The 23,829-nt window shown below is 46.8% G+C and overlaps 1 long non-coding RNA gene across 2 annotated transcripts in view; it reads left to right on the top strand.

Annotated features, from left to right (window-relative positions):
• The window catches only part of LOC113459828 (uncharacterized), a 60,863-nt gene that overhangs the window by 1,372 nt on the left and 35,662 nt on the right, over positions 1 to 23,829 (top strand). The window lies entirely within an intron of this gene.

The raw sequence follows: 23,829 nt of genomic DNA, 5'->3' as shown, positions 1-23,829 counted from the left end.
CAATGCATTTAAACTGGCAGAGGGGATGTTTGGATGAGATGTCAGGTGGAAATCCATCCCTGAGAGGGTGGGGAGGTGTCACAGACATCTTTTATGAAAAATCCTTTCCTTAGGATTTTTTCCCCTCAAAAGCTGAGAGACCTCAGGAACAAAATGTAAACAATGATTATCTGCTGCTGTGGAATGCAACAGGTGCATCTGTGATTGGTCTCATGTGGTTGTTTCTAATTAATGGCCAATCACAGCCCAGCTGGCTTGGACTCTGTCTGAGACACAAACCTTTGTTACCTTTCTTTTTCTATTCTTAGCCAGCCTTCTGATGAAATCCTTTCTTCTATTCTTTTAGTATAGTTTTAATATAATATATATCATGAAATAATAAATCAGCCTTCTGAAACATGAAGTGAACGTTCTCATCTCTTCCCTCATCCTCAGACCCCTGTGAACACCACCACAGGGAGGCCCTGGCACAGGGTGCCCAGAGAAGCTGTGGCTGCCCCTGGATCCCTGGAAGTGCCCGAGGCCAGGTTGGGCAGGGATTGGAGCACCCTGGGATAGTGGAATGTGTCCCTGCCATGGCAGGAGAGTGGAATGAAATTATCTTTAAGGTCCCTTCCAGCCCAAACCATTTTAGGATTTTATGATCATTGATCCCCTCATCTCCTAATGAACTGACAAATACTGGAGACAGAAGATGCTGTTTTGGGCACATCTTTGCATTCCAAACCAAGCTTTAGTGGCTGAGTGTCTCTTTGCCATGGTGCTTTCATGCTATGAGGAATGGGAACATCCTCACTGCAGTTTAAGAAGCACAAAGCATTTCTCTTTTTTGTTGTCAAAAGCACAGAGGAGAGCAGGTAGAAGAGGAAATGAGCAGCCAGCTCTATCCAATATTAACAGCTCTGCTCTGCAGCTCAGGAGACATGCTCAAGCAGGTTTATCTCCCCCAAAAAACTGGCAGATTGAGTGAAAACACTTGGTAGAAGAGTGACCCCGGGGAGGATGAGATACCTTCTGCATAATTATCTGCAGCCAGAGTTTGGCTCTGCTGTGGCAGATGATAATCTTTCACACCCACCGTGGAGCAGCCAGAGAACAGCCCTTGTGGTGAAATACATGAATAGGAGGCAGAGGAATGCAATGTTCCTCTTGTTTTGCATGGTTCAGGATCAAATGCAGCCAGCACTGGGAGCACCTATCACAGGAGGGAGCTGTGCCTTATCACCAGTTTCATCCTGCTGGCAATCCCAGCACCCCCAGCCTCACAGCTGGAGCTCCTATCACACCATCTCTGCCCTCAGGATCACGTAACTAAAAGGTGAAGTGGAAGGAAAAAGAAAAAAAGGAAAAAAAAGAAAAGCTTGAAATGCTAGGAGAGCTCTGAGCTTTGATTCAGCAAAGGCTTTGAGGATGTGTCTCATTTAAATGAGCCCTGAAATTGACTCCCATCAATAAGCCTTAAGAAGATTCTTATGAAAATAAACCATGACTATTTCTTCCCTCAGAAAAAGACAACAAACTGGAGCCAAGTCCAAAGTTATGAAAATAATCCCCAATAATTTACAGCCTAATCATCTGTGGGAGATACTGTTGGTTTCCACAGGAAAGGCTGTTATCTACCAGGATCAATAACCACCTTGTAGTAAAGCCTCCAGGTGCTGGCAGGGGCAACCACAATATTGCCTGCAATTGTTGCTCAGCTCCTATTTAAGGGAGTGTGGTCACAAAAACCAGCTGCAGGAACAAATTCAGAGCTGGCCTAACCTGACACAGAGCTTTTGGGAGAGGCAGCCAATCCTGCTGAGCCTGAACTCTCAGGAAGAAAAAAAAAAGCACTTAGGAAAACAGTTTTTTTCCCCACAAAAATCCTTCTGACTTATGGGGGAATTGGGTGATCCTGGGTTGAGCGCTATCTGTGACATCATTGCAACCTTGTGCTAAAAAATTCCTTTTCAAGTGACCCTTACCCCTGGTCTTCATCCTGGGACTTACAGGGGCCTTAAAGAGATAAGGAATGGACACCTATAGCTGTAGTGAAAGAAATGAAGTGAAAATGCCACCTTGCCTTTGTGAGGAACACCTGGTACTGGGAAATGCAGCAACCAGGGCTCAGCTATCACCCTGTGACTCTTTACACTGTGGGAATTGTGCCCTTGAACCTGAGACAACAGGCTAAGAAGGGAGGGAGAGGGGCACTGACCCAAGGTTTGATAAAGCACTGCCTGGCTGGAGTCTCATAAACCCAGCCAGGAAGCAGAGTGAGGGGACAGTTCCAGTCTGCTCTGTCCTTGTGAGACTGCACCTGCAGTGCTGTGTCCAGCTCTGGGGCCCCATCTTGGTTTGGAAAGACAGGAGGCTGCTAAGGAAGGCAGGAACCTCCCCTGAAATGGAAAATATAAACCCTCCCAATTTTTTCAAATTGCTGTAAATTTTAAATTAAGGGGCTCTCAGGCAAAAAGTATGGGAGCAGGAATAACAGTTCTTTAATAGGAAAGAAAAATAAAAAGATAAACAATGCAGTACACTAGAACAACACTGACAGAGTCAGAACCCAACCTGACACCCTGTGGGTCAGGGTGCTGGCGGCAGTCCCATTGGAATTGTGGCTCAGCTCTCCTGCAGTGTCAGGGGTGGTTCTGCTGGAGCAGGGATCCTGTAGAGAAGGATGGATTCTTCCTCTGGAGATCCAGTGGAAGGAGAGGCAGCTGCTGTTCCTCTGGGGAATCCAGTGGAGAAGCCGTGCTGGTGTCTCAAAAACCTCTGGATTATATCTGGGTAGGAATGCTTGGCTCCTCCCTCTGGTCTCACATCTCCCAATGGGATGCTGTAGTTCTTATCAGCCATGCAGTGACATTCAATAGCTGTTATCAGCAGATGTCCCCTCAGTTGTGGAAGAGATAAGGAAAACTGCCCTCTGAACAGAAGACAGCTGCCATACAGATGGGGAAAAGAAAAGGAAAAGGAAAAGGAAAAGGAAAAGGAAAAGGAAAAGGAAAAGAAGAAGGAAGGAAGGGCCTCATGCTGTCCTTGTGCCCTCTGGTGCTGTTTTGCTGTCTGCCTCTCCTAAATCTGTTCCCAATGCTCAGGGTGGCTGTAGCAGCCCCAGGGCTTGGCACAGGGATCTGTTTTAACGTTGCCAGGGTGAGTGCCATGGCAGCATTTAAAAATGGCACAGGCTGTCATTTAATGCCAGCTGGGCAGGGATTGCAGCAGGGGTCAGTCAGTGACCCAAAGTGACCCATGACAGACTGACAGCCCTGCACAGCAGGATTGTCCTGGGCACTCCCTGGGAAGGGGAATTCACCCTGAATCCACAGGCAGCTGAGCATTCTGGATGAGTTTTTGAGGAGTTTCCATGAGAAGGACTAAAAGTTTAGGCCAAGCATTGTTGTGACTGAAACTGGTCTGGAAGAACAGGGTGTTTTATCTTACAGCAGAAAAACCTGCTTTAATTACACATACACGGGAAGGAGGGAAGGCAGAGCTGATGATAAGAGGCATGCAGCAGCCCCAACAGAATTAGCTTAATTTCTCCTGTGCCCTTAATTATCTTAGAGGAGGAAGGGCTGGAAGGATATAACTGGTTGGGGAGGTAAGTGGGGAGGGAAGGTGGCTTGCAAGGCTATCCAGACTTTCCCAGCTCCCTGGTTCCTGCAGTCATTCCCAGGGACAGTGCTGTCACTGCCAGGGACCATCCTCCAGAACAAGGGATGCCTAAAAGAACCTGCAAGGTCACCTTGGGTGCAGCTGGTGTGCACAGAGAGGGGCTTTGCACCTCTGCAAAAGCCATGGACATAATTTTGGTAGCACACACATCTAGCAAAAGGCAGCTGTCGGGGTCTTTAACTGGTCACAGTGACCCCGAGATGTGTCAGAAAGTCTCTTTTCCCAGTCCAGTGCTTGAAGAAGGAGTCAGAGATATTCATTTCTCAGTCTCAAGGTTGTTAAATGTTTCTTATCTACAAAATTCTTTTTCCTGTCCAGCCAAGGTCCATCCAGCAGGACAGTTCCAGGCACTCTGCCTGCCCTGGGCAGTGTTATGTCTTTATACTAAAAACTACATGTACAATATTTACAATTCCTTTCCAATACCTATCACCTATGTTAGACAGTGAGCTTCTACTTTAAACCAATCTAAAAGTGCCAACATCACAGCAGAAGATGGAGGCCAAGAAGAAGAAGAAGGAGAAAGGCTGGACATGCCCAGATTCCTCCATCTTGCCCTCTGAACCCCCATACCAAAACCCCCAAAAATCTACTTTTAGGCCCTGTGATAACCTCACTATTATTCTATCTAAACTGTTGTGGCTTGCAGATCTTCATGTAAGGTTGGTAATTTGCTCCATGGTCATAATCAAACCCACAGGGGCATCCTGGGCTCTGTGCCAGGGTCCCTGAGCCCCTGGCAGGGGTCCTGGCAGTCCCGGACAGCCAGAGGGATGTTCTGGGTTCCCACAGGCAGGCTCTGCCCACTGACAGACTGAGTGACAGTGGTGGGGCCCTGGCACAGGGAGCCCAGAGAAGCTGTGGCTGCCCCTGGATCCCTGGAAGTGCCCAAGGCCAGGCTGGTCAGGGCTTGGAGCAGCCTGGGATAGTGGGAGGTGTCCCTGCCCTTCCTAAGGTGGATGTACTTAAGGTCCCTTCCAACCCAAACCATTCAATGGCTCCATGAACAATAAATCACCAGCACTTTAATAGCTTGGTGGGATTTTGTTCATCTTTATATGATTGCAAAGTGTTCATTCTGAGGCTGTACCAGCAAGCCCAGCCCCAGGCTGGGCTGTGGGAGGGGACAGGGAACACAGCTGCCATGGCACAGGGTGGTTGTGCTGCTGTCCCCTCTGCCCTCTCATGACACTGATGTTGAGGGATGAGGAAACTAGAACTGTCCTTCCATTTAAGGCCAAATTTAATCCTACCTGTCTGCTCTCTCTGCCTTGCTCTGCCTGCAGCAGGGACCGCACCCTCACCCAGCTTTTCCACAGTCCATTTGAGCTTTCCTGGGAGCCAAAAACACACTGGGCTTTTCTGTAATTGCTTGAGGGTGAGGCTGTTTCTCCAGGCAGCACAATGGAAGACTTTGGGGGACACAGAGCTCTGTGTGTCCCCACCTTGGGGCTTTTGGTGACTCATCCAGGCAGGAGGAAGATCCCATCACACAAGTGACCTCTTCTAGGATCAGTCATCCTGCACTAAGCATTTGCTGGGGCAGTGGGCATGCTCATAAAGAAGTAGGAAATAAGGAAATGTGTGCCTGCAGAGGAAAATGTTCATTTAGTCAGTGTAGTGGCAGTCATGGCCATGGTGTGGGTCTGGTCTGCATCTCTGGAACCTCCTGGGCATACACAGGGGCCAGCACAGACAGAGAACATCCCCAGCACAGGGGATTGTGAGTATCCACTGAGCTGGGTGCAGGGAGAAGAGCCATGGTGCTGTTTATGGATACAGAGATGTTCCAGACTGCAATGTTTTCAAATCCCATCTGTATGGCAGATTACGTTTGTCAAGTGGGCAGTTTGCCTTATCTCTCTCTTTGAGTGACCACATTCACGCCTCCCTCAGGAGGGGACATTGCTGATAATAGCTATTGAATGTCACTGCATGGCTGATAAGAACTACAGCATCCATTGGGAGATGTGAGCCCAGAGGGAGGAGCCAAGCATTCCTACCCAGATATAATCCAGAGATTTTTGAGACACCAGCACGGCTTCTGCACTGGATTCCCCAGAGGAACAGCAGCTGCCTCTCCTTCCACTGGATCTTCAGAGGAAGAATCCATCCTTCTCTACAGGATCCCTGCTCCAGCAGAACCACCCCTGACACTGCAGGAGGGCTGCAGCCACAATTCCAATGGGACTGCCACCAACACCCTGACCCACAGGGTGTCAGGTTGGGTTCTGACTCTGTCAGTGTTGTTCTAGTGTATTGCATTGTTCATTTTATCCTTTTATTTTTCTTCCTTAATAAAGAACTGTTATTTCCTGCTCCCATATTTTTGCCTGAGAGCCCCTTAATTTAAAATTTATAGCAATTCAGAGGGGTGGGGAGGGTTTACATTCTCCATTTCAGGGAAGGCTCCTGTCTTCCTTAGCAGACTCCTGTCTTTCCAAACCAAGACAAGAGGTTAAAATAAAAAGGGCAGGAAATCGTCAGGCATGACAAACAAGTCCTGCTGCCATCTCTCTGGAGAGTGTCTGCATCTGCATCCTCCAGCCCATTATTAGTTACTAATAAACTCCTTCCCAGATGGAGGTGCCAGATTTACCCTCCCAGTGAAGCCACATCATTTATCTGAGTCATAAAATCACAGAAGCACAGAAGAGTTTGGGTAGAAGGGACCTTAAAGCTCATCCTGTGCCACCCCCTGCCATGGGCAGAGACAACTTCCACTGTCCCAGGGCTGCAAGCCCTGTCCAACCTCACCTTGGACACTTCCAGGGATCCAGGGGCAGCCACAGCTTCTCTGGGCACTCTGTGCTAGGGCCTATCACCATCCAAGATTCCATGGGATAAGGAGAAGTGGCTTCCAAGGGAAGAAGTTTTTTATCCTAAGGGTGGTGAAGGACTGGCACAGGCTCCTCAGAGAGATGCTGGATGCCCCATTCCTGTAAATATTTGAGGTCTGGTTGGTTGGATGGGGCTCTGAGCAACCTGATCTCATTGGAAATGTCCCTGCTCATTTCAGGTGGGCTGGACTGGAACCTTTGAAGGCTCCTTCCAACCCAAACTATTCTATGACTCTATGACTCTAGGATTCTATGGTTCCATGATTCCATGATTCTGATTCCATGATTCCCTGATTCCACAGCTCCATGGCTCTCTAATTCTATGACTTTATGACTCTCTGATTCCATGATTCTCTGGTTCCACGGCTCCATGACTCTCTGATTCTATGACTTTGTGACTCTCTGATTCCCTGACTCCAGACCCTGAGCCCCCCCAGCCCCACAGGCTGCTCCCTCCCCAATACCTGCTCTGCTCAGTGCCCCAAGGGTGGGAATGTCCATGAAGGGAGTGGAACATCCCTACCCACTCCTCAAGACAAGAAATTCAAGAGTTTTTTCTTCCAGACCACCCAGGAAATAAGTGGCAGTGCAAGATCAGGATTTGGGTTCCCAGCTCCGTCTTCCAGCCCCAGGCTTACACCATGAAACAAAAAAACCCCAAAAACCCTAAAACCAAAAACATCTGCAAACCACACACTCTCCTGCTAAAAGATTTGAAGAGATTAAATTATGTTAAACTCTTAATCCTTCAGCCTTTTCTAAGGCCCAGCTCCACTAAAAATCAGAAATGCAAAGACCTTAACATCAGGCTGCAAGAAAAACAAACTACAGTGATGGTTTATTTTAACCCACAAAACTGCAAGAACAAGTAATTACCCTGAACCTACAGCATTCTTGGGAAGAGAGCTGTATATAAAATAGGTTCCTTATGACTTTTTGGGCCAGGTTTATAAATTTCCTTTTGGAATTTCAGACACAGAAAGGAAAAGGAGTTATTTAACTGTATCTGGGAGAAGATGGTATGACTTTAAATTTCCAGAGTGGAAGCATGAAAATAAAAACTTCTATGTGAGCTGATAAAGCTTTAACTTTGCATATCTATCTTGATTCTCTCTGAGAGAACATCCATAAAATCCTTACAGCTGGGGAAGGATGGGCCTTTAAATAAAAATGCTGAAAAAAAATCCTTAGTGAAGGAGAGAGTACAGCCTCTTTAATCATTGAATTTTGTTTATTGCAACAGATTATGGATCTGAGAGGAAAAGAATTCAATAAATAATTATGGCTTTAAGATATAACAGGATAGCCATTATGAAAAACATAGAAGTTTGCTGTTTATAGGGGAAGTTGTCCTAAAATTGCTGTCCCCAGGTTTTCAGAGATGGGAACCCCATGAAATACAATGGAGCTCACTGCAGGAGCAGAGAGGGATTTGTGAAACATGAGGGGGCAGTTTGTTATAGTGATTTTAGGACCTTAGCTGAGGCTCCAGTCCAAGTCACTATCCTGCAAAAACCTAAATTCTCCTGCTGGCACTCAGGGTGATGAGCCATGAAGTGGGAAGGCAACTTCTCCCCTTGTTTGCACCAGCATAAATCAGAAACAGCTCTGTTGGTATCTTGAGGGCTTCCTCCACAAGCAGAGGATCAGACCCAGCCATGGACTGTGGTGGTGCTTTCAGCTTTATGGGAATGTTTCAAATTGTGTGCTTTATTGTACTGCAGCAGAACATCTCACGACTGAAAAGAATAATTTTAATAATGGTGGAAAAAATTATGAGTTTGAGTCAACAAAAAGACAGCCTGCATTGGGACTGTCAAGGCAAAACGACTATTCAGAATTATTCTTCACTCGCACAACTGAAATAAAGGGGGAGTTGCTCAGCTGATGGTGGGACTAAATCATTGTAAGAAACCATCAGGCCTGAGATTTCATTCCTCACAGCCTCAAAACCCACTGTCTCCCACGGGCTAGATTGTGCTTGTGTAAGACTTTCCTTCTTGGCTTTTTGTGGTGATTTATGTTTCCTTGCAGTGTGTTGTTTAGCCATTAGTTATACCTTTGTGCTGTAGCACATCCCCTGGTAAGCAGCTAGACAAAGCAGGAACCTTTTGGGGTTTTTGTGTGTAGTGACTGGAATGAGGCTTTTCTCCATATTTCCTAAAATTTATTGGGGGCTGATAAAAGGAAGATTTCCAAGTCCTCATGCTCAGTGAGAAACAGGAGCAAAAACTCCTGGTCAAGTGAATAAGGACTTCTCAGTACAAAGAAGCCACTCTCTGGGAATTGGAGGAATCCACCCCCTGTTATCCAGAATGAACCTTAGAAATAATAGAAACAGAAATATTCTGTGGTTTATTGACACATGACACCATGCTGCTTCACACTTGAATGCTGCACTTGTCCATCACCAAGGTCTCCAAACCAGATCCTGATTCTTTGGCATCCAACAGCTGAGTTCACAATGCAAGCAGAAAAGGAGACTTCAGAATCATGGAATGGTTTGGGTTGGAAGGGATTAAAAGAATTATCTAATTCCACTCCTCTGCCATGGGCATGGACACCTCCCACTGTCCCAGGTTGCTCCAAGCCCTGTCCAGCCTGGCCTTGGACACTTCCAGGGATCCAGGGGCAGCCACAGCCTCTATGGGCACCCTGTGCCAGGGCATCACCACCCTCACTGGGAACAATTTATTCATAATATCCAACCTAAATCTCCCCTCTTTCAGTTTAAAGTCATTGCCCTTGTCCTATCCCTACATGCCCTTGATTTGGGTTGAAGGAGATCTCTGGGGGTCACCTGGCCCAAAGCCTCCTCAAAGAGCTGTGGCAGCGGCAGCTCTGAGGTTACTCTGAGGTTACTCTGAAACTGCTCAGCCAACTGGCAAGGGTGTCTGCAATTCCCACAACTATTTTTTTTATTGTTTAAGTCATCTGAGGATTAAGAAATAACTTATCTTTTAATTAAGAATCAGTTTCGTTTCAGATTGCAGCATAATTTAATTTATTCAGAGCGTTCCCAGAGTTAATTGACACCAAGCCAGACACAATGGGGCTTTCTGTCTTGGTGCATTTCCCAGTCTCCTCCACTCTGTGGTCTGGGCAGCACAGATAGCACAGATACAAGAAGGAGGAGATCACTGGTGCCTTGAGGCTGCTCCTTGCACCCTGGAGTCACATTGACTTCAAAGGAATTGGATGGGTTGCTGCAAGCTGAGGAACTTCACAAAAGGACACCTGGAGCCTGCAGAGTGTGAAGAACATCCACACATGTTGGTTCATGGCCCATCTGGCTCTAGTCCTGTGTCCACCAAGGGCTCAAGAGCCAAGGAGCTGAGCAGAGGATCAAGAGCTCAGAGCAGAGGGTGAGAGCAGGGAAAACACACAGTGGCATTGCCTTGAGCGACACTCACTTTGTGGCTCTTGGACTTCCAGAAATGCTGTCCTTGCATTTAACAGCCCTTCAGGAATTTCTCCCCCATAAATTAGCTGAATTGTTTTCAAAACCTGACCATGTTTGGCACTCACTCCGTGATCAAAACGTGCTGCCACCTCACAGAGCTGCACGGGAAAGGAGATTGAGGCATTTTGTTGGGTGTGGGAGCTGAGACCAGTGCAGGCTGCAGAGTTAAATGTGTCAGGACAGGGTGGCAAGCAGGTCATTCCCTTTCACTGGAAAACTGAGCAGGAATTGCTGCAGAAATCAGTGAGGGCAGGAACCAACACTGAGCAGCTCAGGAAGGCCAGGACACAGGAGACAGCACATTCAAGGGTTTAGGTGGTGTGACCCCAGATTTATGCTGGCAGCAGGGAAAGCCAGAGCTGAAGAGCTACAAAGATGGTAATGGAATCAGATCTCACTTTTCAGCAGGAGCTGGATGATTTCATTCTCTCCTAAGTAAAGCAAGTTCCCATGCAATGTGAAGAGACTGACCTGGTGATGCCCTGGCACAGGGTGCCCAGAGAAGCTGTGGCTGCCCCTGGATCCCTGGAAGTGCCAAGGGCAGGATAAGCAGGGCTTGGAGCAGCCTGGGATGGTGGAAGATGTCCCTGCCCATGGCAGGGGGGTGGAACATAATGATCTTCAAGGTCCATTCCAACCCAAACCATGCTGTGACTGATAAAATGCCTGGGTGCCTTCCCTTTTGCATGTTAGTTACAGTAGGCTCAATTCAGGTTTAAGCTCCAGATTTGGCATCATGCATGGGGGCCCATACACAAACAAAGAGATCTCTTGTTGCTGTGGTACCCTGGAATCTCTCTCGTGATCTCCCACCAAAACTCCAGGATGCTGGGGATGTTCTGCAGCCCTTCCTTGAGCTGGCAGGGATATTGCAGATCCCTGGTGGCATCTCACCTGCACCACTCTGTGTGAGCAGCAAAATCAAGCCCCCACATCTGGGGAGAGGATTTGCACAGGAGCAGCAGGGTTTGATCTCACCACTCAGGCGGCTGCTGGTTGCTTTGGATCCTGTGCATCACCCAGGTGTGAGGCAAAATATCTCGGGGCCTCTCACTGCTCAGAGTGACCCTGAGAAATGTTGGAAAGTCTCTTTTCCCAGCCCAGTGCTCGAAGGAGGAGTCAGAGCTCTTCAGTTCTTGGTCTCAAGGTTGTGTATTGTTTCTTATCTATAAAATTCTTTCTCCTGTCCAGCCGAGGTCCATCCAGCAGGACAGTTCCAGGCACTCTGCCTGCCCCGGGATGGTATCATGTTTTATACTAAAAACTGTATGTGCAATGTTTACAATTCCTTTCCAATACCTATCACATATGTTAGGCATTGAGCTTCTACTCTAAACCAATCTAAAAGTGCCAACATCACTCAGAAGATGAAGGCGAAGAAGGAGAAAGGCTGGACATGCCCAGATCCCTCCATCTTGCCTCCTGAGCCCCCACACCAAAACCCCCAAAATCTACTTTTTCACCCAGTGATAACTTAACTATCATTCTACCTAAACTGTCGTGGCTTGCAGATCTTCATGTAAGGTTGGTAACTTGCTCCACGGGTTCATAATGCAAACCACAGGCATCTTGGGCTCTGTGCCAGGGTCTCTGAGCCCCCTAGCAGGGGTCTTGGCCATCCAGGCAGCCAGAGGGATGTTCTGGGTTCCCACAGCAAAAAGTGCATGTTCCAGGCTGTTTGCATGGAGTAACTCCTTTATTCACCACAACCTTGTGGAAGGATTGCTGTCTGTGCAGCAGACTGGGCACACCTGCTCCCCATGGGATGCACACAGGCTGGGGATGCTGCAGTGCCTCCAGATGTGCACCTTCAACATCTGTCGCTTCATACATTTATCTATCTCATTTTTTTAAAATTTTGTATGACACGCATCAAGACAGAGTGATGAGGTGATGCTGTGGTGAATCTAAGTACACTGGTTTTAACCCAAATAATTTCTTAATTGTTTTATTAATATTTTATATTTTATATTAAATTCTATTAATTATTTAGACTTTTTAATAATTTTTAACCCCAAAGCAAATGGACAAGCCTTGGTAGGGATGAGGATCTCTTTCAGAGCTGGTATCATTTTATATGAGCTGTAACTGCTTTGATGGCCTGATTTAAACCATTAAGTATTTAATTAAGAAAGTGAATAATTAATTATATATGTTCATACAATAGGAGTCATGATAATACTATTGCTAATGAGCAATAATTAACGATGGGCTGTATTTGGAGAGGCAGTAACAGGACTGACACCACTGGGATCAGGAATGTGCTCTGGGAGTGGTCACGGGCACTGATCAGTCCTGGCTGCCCCTGAGGAGGGAACAGGGAAACATTCCTGGCACTGCATCCAGCTTTTCTTCACCTTCCTGGCAGTGCATCCAGCTTGTCTTCACCTTCCTTGCCTCAGCATCACCTTCAAGGACTGTGGGCTTGGGAAGGGGGCCTGGTTTGGGCAGAGCAGGTGTTGGAACTGGAATATTCCAGGGTTCCTGCACCTTCTCCTGCAATGCAGCTGGGTCTGTCTCCCTTTCCCCATCCCTCACCAAGCTCAAACACACATCTGTGCTGCCCACAGCAGAGCTGAGAGAAACTTAACAAAAAACACTCAAAACCCACCCTTACCCATTGTTGTGCATCTTGTGTTGGGCACTGCAATAACATATAAATAATACAAAAATTAATAAAAATATGCCAGTTCTTTACCCAAGCACAGGAGTGGTGAGTCTTGCCAGGAACTGGTTGTCACCAGTCACTTATTGTCACTGTGTGTGTGCTAACACAAGCTGCTCCTCTCGGAGCTAGCTGAGGGCTATAAATAAGAATTAAATAATGGTAGCTGCAGTGGGGAAGATGATGGCAGTGTTATTGTGATAGATATCCATGCTGGACCCTTTGTGGGCTGTGGGATGAAATGTGAGCTTTCTACACAGTCAGGAACAGCCCAGAGAGCATTTGGAAAATTCCAGGGGAAAAACTGATTTGATTTTTGGCCTTCCTCAGGGAGGAAACTCACAGGACATATTTTCCTGGCTGTGGGAGTAGGCTGTGAGAGGGGTAACATGTTCTCCATACGTACGTCCCCGTCTCACTTTGCATCCTCAGGAATGCAAGGTTAGCAGGAAAATGCAGCTGGGAATCTGTAATGAAAAATTCTGCCGACTCTTCAAAGAGCATCTCTGATCTCTTTCACAGGCACGCTCATCTTGCACAGAGATGCTGCTGATGTGAGGGGCTGCAGCTCTGAGAGCTGTAGGACCATGCTCGAAATGGAGGAGAAGTGCTGGACCTGGGGGAAGAGGCTGTTGGGAGAGTGGGAATTTGGAGCTGTGGGTGCCAGTGGGACAGGGCAGGGCTGGGGTTGGTCACGGTGTTTTGGGGTGTTGCAGCTGTGTGACAGTCATGCCCTCCTCATCCATGCATGCATCCATCCATCCATCCATCCATCCATCCATCCATCCATCCATCATCCATCCATTATCCGTCCATCCATCCATCCATCCCTCATCCATCCATCCATCCATCCATCATCCATCCATCCATCCATCCATCCATCCATCCATCCATCCCTCATCCATCCATCCATCCATCCATCCATCCATCCATCCATCCATCCATCCATCTATCCATCCATCTATCCATCCATCCATCCCTCATCCATCCATCCATCCCTGCAGCCCCAGCACAATGCCAAAATCCCTTCCTAGAGGCTCTCAGTGACCTGTCCTGTGCTTTTCAACCTCTGCCATTTGTTCTCTTCAATTCCTCTGAATTCCCTCCCTCTTCCATTATCCAGTGGCCAAGGTCACTGCTCAGAGTAGTCAGGATGGGAGAGGAGAAGGCAGGATCTGGCAAGATAAAGTGTTTCCAAGGACTCCTCCCTACTCAGAGCCTCTGTGTTAAATCAGCTGAGGTTTTTTTTGCCCCTTCTCCTTTCCCCAGAGGCTGTCCCAGGACAGCTCTAGGAGTCACAAACCTTCCTGTAACCACTCACTCTCATGGACTCACTTTCAGCTCTTTTGCCCTCAGTTTTTCTCTGCCTGATCTTTCATGTTTACCCCTGAGATAAATGTGCAGACAGCAGCTGCATCCCATCCCAGCTCCCATTTCAGTAGACTAAGCAAGCTTGGGGAGCTCTTTTTGTGGGGCACAAGGTTCATGGATCAAAGGCTTTCCTTTCACTTGCACCAGGCAATTTTTCCTAAGAGCAGATTTGTCTTGATATTATTAACATAGCTCACGAGAGGAGAAAAATAATGGAATGTCCTTAGTCCTGGTGATGCCAACTCCATACACAGAAATGATGGGGTTTTTTTTCAATTAGTTGAAGAGGAAGATCCATCATGGAATTAAGGCTTGTGGAAAAAAAACTTGTGTGTTCTTTTTTTTTTCTGCATGAGCAATCCCATTTGTGGACCGGTGCTGAGAGAGCTGCTGGAGGATGAGGGCTTTCAAAAGTTAATTGATTAGAGGAAAATCCCACCTCCTTAATAGTTATTTAGACTCATTTCATATTTTGCAGTGATTACATAGTTATAAAGTAGCTGATAGAAAAGCCCCTCTATTACAGATGGGAAAACTATTTCTTATGAAAAGATCAAAGTCCCAGTTTCCATATTTGAGCACCTTTATCAATAAATCACATGCCAGGATAAGAAATTCCAGTGTCAGCTTTCTGCTTCCAGACAAACAAGACTGAACAACTACTCAAAAGCAGAGGGTTTAATTTTAATAAGACTTCCAATTGTTTTTAAAATTAGGTGCAATAAGGATATTGGCAATTAATATTCTGTTCAGCTCTGTCATTTTCAAAGAGATAACCCCTGGCTCAGGATCAGCTGTGGATGGTCACCCTGAGGAGCATTTCTTCACTAAATAGTGAATTCTTATTTCACTGAGAAGTTACGCTCCTGTGGTGACAATCCATCATTGCTCACAGGACTGGTGTTGTCAGTAAAACCTTATTTACTGCTCCTCTGACCAAATAAAAGCTTTCCAAATGGGCAGGAATACACATGTCCCTAGGGAAAATGAGAGACCTTGGCTTCTGGGAACAGCTCAGCCAACCCCTCCAAAAGTCTGAAAACACTCTTTACAGGCTTGTGCTGCTGCACAAAATAAATCCAGCCCTGAGAACCCTTGATCTGCCAACAGCACCAACAAAGTGCCAGCACACTTGGACTCAATGATCTCAGAGGTATTTTCCAACCTTAATGATACTGGGATTCTAAGAAAGGGAAAGCTGTGCAAGGATGACCTTCTCTGGAAGGAGAAAATGAGGAAATTTCATGATCTCCAAGACTCGTGGAGGAAGAGCTTTTTGAGCTCAGCTCTGGGTCAGGCCTGGGTAAGATGCTGCAAAGTGACAATTCCATTTCTCATTATTTTCTCTGGAGTCTCAGGCTGCCATGCTGGTGGTGGGAAGTCCAGAACAGGTCCCTGGGAATTTCACTTTTGACTTTCACAAAGGTCTCATTTTTTTCCTTTATGTTTTTACAAAACTCCAGTCACAAGTCTATGAGGGTGTGAGAATCACAGGTTTCCATTTTCAGCTGAAGGGCTCTAAATGTGACTTTTAGGCATGCAAGCACAGATGAAACTAAGAAGAAGTCACAATTACTAATTTGATATCTCAGACTGAAGACTGGCCCTTGAATTTTGTCTGCTCAAGGCCAGCAAAGCTGCTGAGGGAAGTTAATTTTTACCCTCCCTGTGGCGTGTCTTGATAGTCAGGAGATGTGGGGTGGTTCACCAGCCACCTATCTACGTATCTGTGATATAAATGCTTGTACTGAGAGAGGATCACAACTCATCCTTGGCTTTCTGGTGCCATCTGAGGAGGCCCAGGATGTCCCAGCTGGGACCTGGACAGAATGGCTCATATCTCCTGCAAGTCCTGGGCCAGGCTTGTCAGCCCCTTGTCCTGAATGCTCTGGAGCTTTTCAATACCACTACCTGCTTATGTTAAGGGCTGAATTATTGCTCCATGTCAGGGTCAGCCTACTCAGCCTGCAGCTGACAGGACAATCCTCTGTCCTGTGTCCTGCTGTGCCCACCCAGCTGCTCAGGATTTAATATGAACAAAAAAGCACATAACTGCTGCTGAGGAATCTCTGATCTTGCCTCTTTGGCTACTGATTCACTGTGTGTGAGCAGTGAAGGACATGCCTGGCTTTCCTGGAGGGGCAGATGTGAGAAGGGAAATGAAGAGCTCAGCACAGGCCTTGGTGGGGCTCTGGGAGCCAGATGGGGATGGTCTCCCATGGACTGGGGACATTTCATCCCGAGTGCTGCCATCTCACACATCAAGAGCTGCATCCTCACCCTCCTGTGCTCTCCAGGGGGAACTGGGGGAGTCCTCACTGCCTTTACAGCCTCAGCAAGGAGGGCAGCTTGAGGGGTATTATGAGTAGGAAAGCTGCCCGTTTTTTTTAAAGGTTGCAGAGTTCACAGATTGGGCCAGTTGCTGCCAGGGTGGTGTTCTAACTGTTTGTTGTTGCAATCACCTGTGTTTTCATTAACTACAATTGCAGACATCTTTTATGAAAAATCCTTTCCTTAGGATTTTTTCTCCTGAGAAGCTGCAAGGCCTCAGGAACAAAATGTAAACAATGATTATCTGCTGCTGTGGAATGCAACAGGTGCATCTGGGATTGGTCTCATGTGGTTGTTTCTAATTAATGGCCAATCACAGTCAGCTGGCTGTCCGAGACACAAACCTTTTTTATCATTCCTTCCCATTCTATTCTTAGCTAGCCTTCTGATGAAATCCTTTCTTCTATTCTTTTAGTATAGTTTTAATATAATATATATAATAAAATAATAAATCAGCCTTCTGAAACATGGAGTCAGATCCTTGTCTCTTTCCACATCCAAGAACCCCTGTGAACACCATCACAAACTACCTGTCCCTGTCATTGAGGGTTAAGAATTTCCCCTTTTGTCAGTGACACCCTGCTGCTTCCTGGAGGAGGGCAGCCAGATGGTGAAGGGGAGGGGACATCAAGATAGAATGCAAATGACCTCAGATCCAGCATGCAATGGGAGAAGCCCCTCACAAACCTAGACAAAACCCCCTAAAAACAATGAGCCAACACGAAATGGATGAATCAAAGTGATGTCTAGACGCGAAGAATAGAATCCAGTATCTGCTAAGACCCCTTTTACCCCTCACCCTAACCTAAGGATGTTGGCTGGACAGGTGACCTTGGATTTTGACCCAAAAAAGCAGAGAAACTCCAGATGCTTTCATGAGGATAGAACCCCCAGCTCTGCCCACAGACCAGACAAACTTGCACTTTTCTTCCTCCTCCCCTGAGTCACTCCTGGGAGCAGTGATGGTTTGAGCACGAACCCATCAGTTCTCCTCACCTGAGCTGATCACTATTAATAAAGGCATTAAAAAGGAGAAAGGTCTCCTGCCCATGTTTATTTTAACGGGGAGGGAGCACCAGGCACCCAGGGCAGTGCTGCAGAGCAGATGGGTCTGAGCAGAGAGAAATGAGCTCCAGCTTACCCAAACCAGGATCTGCAGCAGCAGTGCCTCATCCAGCTGCTGTCCCCCATAGCTTGGAGAAGCCAAAGCCCCTCTCACCACTCAGGCCATGACAGAGATGTGAGGAGATGAAAACAGGGAGCTAAACCCTCCATCCTTTACAAGATCTGATCATACTTTTAAATTGACAGCTGTGAAACCTTCTCTTCCCTTCTCCATCACATTGTCCCGCTCATAATTACTTCATCAAATCAACTTCTTCTCCTCTCCTTTCCCTCCTGCAAGTTTCAAGCTGCCCAACCCCACTCTGTGACAAATCTGCCTGAAACCACAGCTGCTCCTGCATCCCTGGTGCCCGGCCTGCCTGTTTTTATTGAGTTCTTCCTGTCACACACATACATGTATACACAAATGTATATTTTTTGTGAGCCTCTATTTTCCTCCCAGCGCTATTTTCTTTCCACTGTCTTGGTTTTTGCTCCCTCTCTGGCCTCACAGGGCCATTTGTCACTCTCTGGATGTTTTTTTCCTTTATCAAGATGTTTTCTCCTGGAATGCTTCCCGCCAACGCAAGCTGCCTGGCCCATTAACTTGCAGAGTTCAGCTGACAGCCTGGACTCCAAGGCCCATTGCCTTGTGATACTGAGTGCTTCTGAGATGCAGGAATTAGCTGGTAAAACGACCCAGTCACATGCACAATAGGAAGAAGAAATACAGTTTCAGGGTACAATAAGATAATAAATTTCACAGCTGTGCTCAGATCCTTTTTTTTTTCTCTCTCTCTCCCTCCCTCCTGCTTTTCACTCCTTCTTCTTGTGTGATAATCTGATAAATGGTTGTGGAAGTTTGACTGTTTCTTAGCTGGAGCTTTATTGAAGCATTTGCTGCTGCAGACAAATTGTGTTAAATTTCTCACAAACTCGCCAAAGCCTCCAATCCATTGTCATTCATGGAGATCGATCAGGCTTGTGCCCACACCATTGACAAGCAGAAAGACCTCTGAAATCTTTGTTTAAGCACTCAACTGGTGCCATGAATTATCTGTATTTAAATTAGCAAGCCTGCATTTGAGGATTCATTATGCTTCCCTGCTAATTGGGTCTTGCTAATGATCATTAAACCTACGTCCCCCACCATCTTGTTAGCTGACAATTTAAAGGGATCGTAAAAAGGCAGCCAGCAGGGAGGCTGCACAATTCCAGAAGTTCTTAATGGCTCTGGAGCTGGCTCAGCTCTCAGCCCGTGGTTTGATGCCAGCTCAACATGTGTGTGTGTGTGTGTGCCACAGAAATAATTGCAGTGCGGACACCACTGAAGGAGAGCGGACACAGGAGGTGATGGCTCCTCAGTCCTGGGGAGCTGAATGATGCTGTGGATGCTCCAAGGACCCTAAATGTGGTTTATGGAATAAACATGGGCAGGAGACATGTCTTCTTTTTAATATCTTTATTAAAACTGATCAGCTCAGGGGGGAGAACCAATGGGTCGGCGCTCACGTTGCTGCTGCTTCCAGGAGTGACTTGGAGGAGGAGGAGGAAGAATGCAGCTTTGTCCACTGATCTGTGGGCTTCTGTCCTCAGGAGACCATCAGGATATTCCCTGTTTTTCTGGTTTAGCATCTGAGGTCCTCTGTCTAGCCAACATCCTTAGGTTAGGGTGAGGGGTAAAAAGGGTCTTGGTGGATAATGGATTCTGTTCCTCACGTCTAGACATTGCTTTGATTCATCCATTTTGTGTTGGCTCGTTGTTTTTAGGGGTTTTTGTCTAGGTTTGGTGAGAGCTCCCTCCCGTTTCATGCTGTTTCTGAGGTCATTTGCATGTCGACTCGATGTCCCTTCCCCTTCACCATCTGGATGCCATCCTCCAGGGAGCAGGAGGGTGTCACTGACAAAAGGAGGAATTCTTAACAATCAATGACAGGGACAGGTAGTTTGTGACAGCGTTCACAGGGGTTCTTGGATGTGGGAAGAGATGAGGATCTGACTCCATGTTTCAGAAGGCTTGAATTATTATTTTATTATATATATTACATTAAAACTATACTAAAAGAATAGAAGAAAGGATTTCATCAGAAGGCTGGCTAAGAACAGAATAGGAAAGATTGATAACAAAGGTTTGTGGCTCGGCTCTCTGTCCAAGCCAGCTGGGCTGTGATTGGCCATTAATTAGAAACATCCAACATGGGCCAATCACAGATGCACCTGTTGCATTCCACAGCAGCAGATAATCAATGTTTACATTTTTTTCCTGAGGCCTTTCAGCTTCTCAGGAGGAAAAATCCTAAGGAGAGGATTTTCCATAAACTATGTCTGCGACAGTAGTTAACGAAAACGACAGGTGATTACACCAATAAACAGTCAGAACTCCACCCTGGCAGCAACTGGCCCGACCTGTGAACTCTGCAACCTTTTAAAAAAACGGGCAGCTTTCCTACTCATAACAGTTTATGCACTGACAAACCTGAAGGCTGAGGAGATTCAGGCTAAGAGGCCTTGGTTAAGGGGATTGTGAGAGGCAACTGCTCACTTTGAAAATTTAAAAATGTTTATTAAACCTTAATTAACAAAAATACAGCAAAGGACTACATAAGTGTTAAGAACTGCCCGTCGTGGGTACCACGTGGCTGGTTCATCTTCAGGATGGATGCTCAGTGTTTTATACCCCTGGGGGTGGTATCAGCCAGCCCTGGCCCTTCCCAAAGTCTGTCAGTCAGCTCTTCTTTGCCATTTTTTGGTGGAAATTGCTTTCTTGTAACTGGATTGGAGCTCAGCTGTTGCCATGCCTCACCCCCTGAGCACCCCCAAGCTTTTCCATTCCCAACTGCCCCATGCAAGGGACACCTGTGCAGCCTCTTTGTACCTGTCTGAGATACCCCAGGCTGTCTGATGGTCACAATACAGGGGCAAAGGCACCTGTGGGGAGAACAGAGGACATCTAAACCACAATAACATAACCATACATCACTAAAGCTTTTCTTAATATTCACACAATAGTTATCTTTTAATTGAGAGCAAATCATCTCATTATCCATCTATAACACAATCTCTGTCATTGTCCACCACAAAATTAATTATTTATCTCCTCTGTCTTACCCCCAGGGTAGGGAACATTGCCATTAAAGTGCACAGTGGAGTGTTTGAAGGCCCAAACCTCACCGAGAGCCCAGATGGGAGCATGGATGGTGATGGATGACCCTGTCTCCTCTGGGAAAGCATTTTCCTACAGCTAATGCAGCTGATCCAGCCTTCCATGGGCCACCCTACACTTCTATGGGTCACCACCCCTGCTCAGCCTCTTCTCAAGATGAAATTCTGCCTCTGTGCCTCCGTAGCAGGGCTGAGTACTGTGATGTGCACATGCCTTTGTAAGGGGAGAAAACAGGCTGGGTTTGAATAGGAGCAGTGTGAATTTTGAGCACTGGTAAAAACCAGACTCGGTTTGAACAGGAGCAGTTTGAATTTTGAGCACTGGTATAAAACAGGCTGGGTTTGAACAAGAACAGTATGATTTTTGAGCACTGGTAAAACCAGGCTGGGTTTGAACAGGAGCAGTTTGAATTTTGAGCACTGGTAAAAAACTGGGTTCGAACTGGAGCAGTTTGAATTTTGAGCACTGGTATAAAACAGACTGGGTTTGAACAAGAGCAGTGTGAATTTTGAGCATTGGTAAGAAACTGGGTTTGAACAAGAGCAGTGTGAATTTTGAGCACTGGTATAAAAACAGGCTGGGTTTGAACAGAAGAAGTTTGAATTTTGAGTACTGGTGAAAAACAGTTCAAAATTGGGGGTTTTGAACAAGAGCAGTTTGTATTTTGAGCTCTGGTAAAAAACTGAGTTTTTAACAAGAGCAATTTGAATTTTGAGCACTGGTAAGAAACAGGCTGGGTTTGAACAAGAGTAATTTGAATTTTGAGCAGTGGTAGCTCCCCGTTAGTGCAACCATCAGGATCCTACTGGGATTATCTCCTTCAGCAGCTGGGTACCCACAGACCTGGGGCACTGCTGCAGCCTGCCAAGTCTCCTCCAGGTGGTCAGCCCTGCCAGCTGATGCCTTGAGAGCCCAAGGGGTGAGGAAAGTAAACGAGTTAGGTAGTTAAACCTCCCTCCACCCCGATGATTTAGTGATAATTACATATTGAAAAGCAAAACGAGCGGCTGTTTGCATAGCAACTGCAATATAACTGCAGTGTAATTACAGTTCTGCCTCAGAGGGATTGCTGGCCCTTCAGAGAGCTCCTGTCCTGCCTCTGCTCCACGTGGGAGCAGCAGGTGGATGGACAAACACACCTCAGGGTGTGGGGGTTCAGAAATCCCTGAGCTGTACAAGGAGGGGGGTTGGAAGGACCCATGAACTGCTGGAGCACAACTCCTGGGTTGTGGAAGGTTCCCACAGGAGAGGGTTGGAAAAAGGAGTGGATGAAGGTGCCCTGGTGTAGGTCAGACACACACCAGCTGTTCCAGCCAGTGTTAAGGTGCAGACAATCCACATTTAGGGCAGAAAGGCTCAGAAACTGTGTGTGTGGGTATGTGTGGTTTGTCTTTTTTGTTTGAGGTCCCACGTGGCTGGAAAGCCAAAGAGCCAGGGCAGGAAGGTCACAGAGCCATAGAATGTTTTGGCTTGGAAGGGACCTTTAATGGCCATGAGTCCAGTCCCTCTGCCATAGGCAAGGACATCTCCAACCAGCCCAGAGAATATGCATGAGGAGAGCACTGAAAACCGTCATCCATCCATTCATCCATCATCCGTCCATCCATCATCCATCCATCCATCCATCCATCCATCCATCCATCCATCCATCCATCCATCCTCCATGGACCCATCCCAGATGGGCCAGGGCACACTTCAGATTCCTTAGGAATAGGTGCTTGACCCTGAAAAAACCCATGGTACCCACTGAGCAAAACCCACAGAGTAGGCTGAGATGGAGTTGTAATTATTAATTCCCAGAATTTTCTGTGGAGGAGTGTCTTGGTTTGGAAAGACAGCAGTCTGCTAAGGAAGGCAGAAGCCTCCCCTGAAATGGAGAATGTAAACCCTCTCCACCCCTCTGAATTGTTATAAATTTTAAATTATGGGGCTCTCAGGCAAAAATATGGAAGCAGGAAATAACAGTTCTTTATTAGGGAAGAAACATAAAATGATAAAATAAACAATGCAGTACACTAGAACAACACTGACAGAGTCAGAACCCAACCTGACACCTTGTGGGTCAGGGTGTTGGCGGCAGTCCCATTGGAATTGTGGCTCAGCCCTCCTGCAGTGTCAGGGGTGGTTCTGCTGGAGCAGGGATCCTGTAGAGAAGGATGTATTCTTCCTCTGAAGATCCAGTGGAAGAAGAGGCAGCTGCTGTTCCTCTGGAGAATCCAGTGGAGAAACCGTGCTGGTGTCTCAAAACCTCTGGATTATATCTGGGTAGGAATGGTTGGCTCCTCCCTCTGGTCTCACATCTCCCAATGGGATGCTGCAGTTCTTATCAGCCATGCAGTGACATTCAATAGCTGTTATCAGCAGGTGTCCCCTCCAGAGGGAGGTGTGAATGTGGTCACTCAAAGAGAGAGATAAGGCAAACTGTCCACTTGACAAAGGTAATCTGCCATACAGATGGTAATAGAATACATCTTGCATTGCAATCTGGAACAAGGAGTTTAGTTCTGTGGCCTGCTGAGAGCCAAATAACCATGTATGGATTCTCCCCAAAAGTAATGCATCTTTCTTTCTGCCAAGTGAATGAAAAGTCAACCTGAAGGTGTCCCACATATTCCTAAACCATTCTTGGGGTCTCAATATAGAATAAAGTGCCAAGGCACTTAAGCAACAGCCTCCCCTTGACCTAAAGAGGGTCCCAAAAAGCTGTATATCCCCCTCTGTCAATCCTGAGCTGAATCTTTACCACCTTGGGGAATTCACAACTGGTATTAGGTGACAAAACTCAAGAGGTTTTAGGTGTCACAGCTTTAGTAGAGCAAAAATGAGAAGCCCTGCAGGCTTGCAGGCACCTTGTGCCCTCTCAGTGGACCAGAGGCATCCCCACAGTGGGTCTGGGGAAGCTGGTGCACAAGGGGGACATCTGCAAGCACTATATATTTGAGGACAGTTGGTTGAGGCCCTCAGTGGAGCAGACTCTGTAATCCTGGTTGTAATTTATCCCAACCCAAGCCAGATGTGGAAAATAGGCCAGATGAATCATGCCCTGAAAGTGTCTGTTTCTGCTGACTACAAAGGGAGCCCAGGGTGACCAGCTCTGCTGGAAATGTCTGCATTGTGCACGCATTAAATCAGGTGAGAGAAACCCCACATCTCCCACTGCTCCATCCCTGTTTCTTACCTGCAACAGTCACTTCTCAAGATAAAAGGCCATCCCAGGCCCCAGGGC

Source organism: Zonotrichia albicollis, chromosome 1 (genome assembly GCF_047830755.1).
Source record: "Zonotrichia albicollis isolate bZonAlb1 chromosome 1, bZonAlb1.hap1, whole genome shotgun sequence".
Classification (NCBI taxonomy): domain Eukaryota; kingdom Metazoa; phylum Chordata; class Aves; order Passeriformes; family Passerellidae; genus Zonotrichia; species Zonotrichia albicollis.
The sequence above is the reverse complement of the archived record's forward strand: the minus strand, read 5'-3'. Positions and strand labels throughout refer to the sequence as shown.